Here is a 4,228-nt window from a genome sequence, read left to right on the forward strand (position 1 = left end):
AATAAATGACCAGGGAGCTCCGCTTTTAAGCTTGGCTAAATCTATATATTAGTTTAGCTTTGCATTCCATACTAATTAGGGTATTGTACGAGTTGTATTTGACCTAAAAAATCGGCCATTTTTCAAGATTTTCCCTTGGTTTCCCCTTTGTTCAAAGTCGAAAAATGGCCATTTTCTACACTTTTGCAAAAACTATTATTTGAAGTCTAATAGCTCCTTATCTTAAGAAAACACTGCAGATTAATATAACTCCATCGTGATGGAATCCTAGTCCAAAGCAAACTAAATCTGTCTCTGCACGAAAGTGCCTGAACGGTGAGATCTGAACGGATCTCTAAAGAAACATTAACTGTTTGAAAAATGTACTGAATTTGCATGACATCGCCCCCAGGACATAAGCATCAATTGTAAAGTGTTCATGTGATAAATAAGGTCCAATACTGAATGAAAAACACTCATAAAATGCGATTTATTAACGGAGTTTTCATGTTAGTAGTGCGTTTGTAATTCTACCTACAAAGTGATTTTAAAAATCATCGTCGTGGTTAGACTGCGAGCAGCCCCTTCATAATAAATCAGTCGAGCAGCCCGCTTTTCTGAGATAGTCGTGTTTTGTCGCGCAAACAAGCCTCCCTCGGTCATTTTATTTATTTGCGTGACAAAACACGACTGACTCAGAAAAGCGGGCCGCTCGACTGATTTATGAAGGGCTGCTCGCAGTCGTGTTTTGTCTCGCAAACAAGCCTCGGTCGGTCATTTTATTTCTTTGCGTAACAAAACACGACTGCCTCAGAAAAGCAGGCCGCTCGACTGATTTATGAAGGGCTACTCGCGGTGAACGATAATACCACAAGACGAAGCAATTGTCAAACAGTCAATTGTGGCCAAGTGCCCAACGTTCTTCACTGTGTAACCAATCAAGCGCTTTATTCATCTTCAAAGTTAACCTGACCATGTCTAAGGAAAAGTACGCCTGATCGCAGGTTAAACTGGCACAGGAACAGGGCACAAAGCGAGGCTTAATTAAGAATTAAAAAAGCTAAACACTGACCAGTGCTCGCTTTATTCTGGTGTGTCAGTCAACGCGAGCGTTTTTCTTCAAGATCGATTCTATTTGCTTGATTTGGAGATCATAAAAATGCTCAGTGGCAAGTAGCATATAGGAACTGCGCTATATGAATATATATTCCTTATATCTTATTGCTGGGATGCATTGCAGTGAATTAAAAGCCATACAAAGAGTGGCAATGACAAGTATGAAAGGTATGAACGCGATGTATTACGAATTTTGATCAGTTCCCATGTAAGTGCTTATCAGCGAATAGTTTAAGTTGTTTGAATAGTACGTACAAAGTATTGTCAAGTTTACGCAATTTTTACATATTCCTCTGATTTTCGATGAGTTACCAAAAGTACCAAGATATATTCCGAAACTAAACGTAACTGAACAGAAGGAAACCGAGAACAAGTCAGCAGCTTACGGCGTTTGTGTTTATTTCCTTGTCTGTTTGGTCTTCCTGTGAATAAGGGAGTTAGGGTAGTTGCAAAAGCAGGCAGAAGAAAAGCTACCGTAATTATCACCTTAAATTTCAGTACCTTTGACTGAGGTGATTCTTTTTTAGTACAAGTACTAATGCCGTCATAAATCAACTGCTTGCATACGGAAAAACTTACAATCATTTCTGTACCTACCTTAACTCAATCGACATCGGCCGGAAGGATGGAGGTTCGCAAATACTTAAAATGATCGTTGTGTCCCGGCGCTTTTATTTAAATGCCAATCATGGATAAATATTTTCCTATTACTATGGTGAAACTGGCTTGGTAAGCCAGACCGGAAGTGAATCAAATACCAAAGCAGTTAAGTCGCGCTTATTTTGAGCGTTAATTTCCGCAACGTCAATCAAGTGCAGCTTTAATTTCCGTGCTCTTAATCTTCATTATTTTAACCCTAATTTTGAAATCTTTCCAGTCATTGACGACACCTAAAAAACAATTTTAAAAGGTACAAGCTTTCTTTCTTTCTTTCCGTTAACCCCTACATGTAATGGCATTTTGAGGACTGTTTTGTTGACCAGAGGGCTTAGTTTTGTTCAGTGAGTTTTTTTACTGGGTTCCCAGTATGCATGGCAATCCCAGTCGGAAAGTGGGTGGGATTTGTTCGTTTTATTTTTTTTTTTTATTACTGGGTTGCCGTATGGCAATCCCAGTCGGAAAATGGGTAGATTTCTCCGTTTTATTTTCCGTGTCGGTAAAAGTCTTGCCTGTCACTCCCCTGGTAAGTGGTGTCTTTGTGCATAGAGCCTTCTGTGCGTATTTTCTTAGGATCGAGAGGGTAGTGGAAATGCGTAGATTTCTCTGGTGGACACAGGAGAATCATTAACTTAGCCTGCAATGACGTCGAAAGTCATGTAACGCGAATGGCGTTTTAGTGGATCCTTAAACAAAATATACCCTTATGGAGCTCAATAATGGAAAGTCAGTTGGATAAACTAGGCAGGCGGTGAAATACAAACACCTGGAATCTTAAAAGCGACGAGTAATGGACTTCGACAACAATCTATCGCCCGTCGAGCCGAAATCAAAGTCAGCTGTATTTCTAATATTTTAACGAGTGTGCTGTTATGTAGAACACTGACACCAAATGGAAAGTTCTCTGGTAACTTATGGGTTCAACAAAGACAGAGAACGAATGGAACACCTTAAGTGGATCTGTGATCTGTAAAAAAATAATTGGAAATGTGACAGCCAAGAATTATTTGAAAGAAAGCTTGTCGTCTATTTGTGCTTCATTATTCAAGGAAAATGTTCTTCATGGAAACGGTTTGATTCTGAAATTTTGTTTGTTGTAATGTTGCGCATATTTGATTGAGTTTTTTCTCTTCACGCACGTAATGAAATAGGAAGGGGTTTTTTGCCTCTAATAGCAAATATGTTTGTTTCAAAAAAATATTCGCTGGAAAAGGTCGCATTTATGAATTCATCATGTTTTATAATATAATATAATTTTGTACAAGATTATTCAAAGAGAAGGTTCTTCAGGAAAGGGTTTGAACCTGAAGTACATGGAAATTTGACACGATTGAGTGCACGCAATGAAATAGGAAGAGGTTTTTGCCTCTAAGAGCAAGTATGTTGTTTGTTTCAATAAATGTTTCGTTAGAAAAGGATTCTGTGATATTTTCTGCCTTTGTGAATTATAATATCATGTTGTGTATTGAATTTTCGAGCTTAAGGTTGAAATGTGATACGGCAGGATATTTTTAGTATTGCTCGGTAAGCAGGAAGGGTTCACGAAAATAAACTGGTCTGTTGGAAGCGTGCTTGAGTTTCAACAAAATGAGCCCCAAAATCAGCAAAAAATTGTGATAACCTCGTCTTGGAGAGTAGATTTTTGACTTTGTAGAAACAATGGTCAACCTCAAGAGTTGGGCGATTGCGATCTTTGCTTTCAATTCGCTCATTTATTGTCAAACTTTATAACACTTGACAGAAAAAGAAACTTACGAAGACCCGGTATCTTGGCGTAAATGCCATCATTTGACACAGATGCTTCACTGTTTGGCGAGTAAACATGCCGCAGTAACATCACAGCGCCCGCTGAATTCCGTCGATGTCACTTTCGATTCAAGCTAACAAAATCTGTACCTTGCTGAGTTCGCATTTGTTAGCGTTAATAGTATTTTCGGTCCAATGCTTCTGTTTTACGAAGGGGTATATGTTTTAGGTCACCCATCCAGATACTAGCTACACCGGATAAGGGATTAACTTCAGTAAACTTTAGTATTACAAAGCTGTCAGATGCTTAGAGGGCACGCTTAAACTTGTGGTGAAAAGAAGTTGTGAGATTAGGCCAGAAGCCATTGTTTCTCACTTGCCGTTTATTTTCTTCAATCTTTCTGGGTTCAGTACTTTGCTAGTAACCACATGTCTTCTCAGGCTATTTACCTAAGACATCTACCATGGCACTACAATGATAGGCAATACCAAACAATATCGTGCACTGTTAGAGCTACATCTTATGCAGGGACAACTTGAATGTCCTGGAAGACAACACACAGCTCAGATGACATTCTGGAATAAATCGCTGTGTTACTTCACTACCACACGTAAGCAATGCGTATCTATTTTTTTTTCTAAAGAGGACAGGGATTTCTTCTTTCTGACAAATGATTAAGTAATAGGCCGGTAGCCAGGTTTTTAACCTCAGAAAAGGATCTGTTTCGTC

General features: G+C 38.9%; 1 protein-coding gene across 1 annotated transcript in view; it reads right to left on the minus strand.

Annotated features, from left to right (window-relative positions):
- The window catches only part of LOC137969617 (uncharacterized), an 18,679-nt gene extending 16,832 nt beyond the window's left edge, over positions 1 to 1,847 (minus strand). Inside the window, exon 1 of the mRNA XM_068815927.1 lies at positions 1,693 to 1,847. The gene's annotated coding sequence lies outside the window, so the exon portion shown is untranslated. The remainder of the gene's footprint in view (positions 1 to 1,692) is intronic.
- Between the last annotated feature and the right edge of the window lie 2,381 nt (positions 1,848 to 4,228).

This window comes from Montipora foliosa, chromosome 9 (assembly GCF_036669935.1).
Source record: "Montipora foliosa isolate CH-2021 chromosome 9, ASM3666993v2, whole genome shotgun sequence".
Classification (NCBI taxonomy): Eukaryota; Metazoa; Cnidaria; class Anthozoa; order Scleractinia; family Acroporidae; genus Montipora; species Montipora foliosa.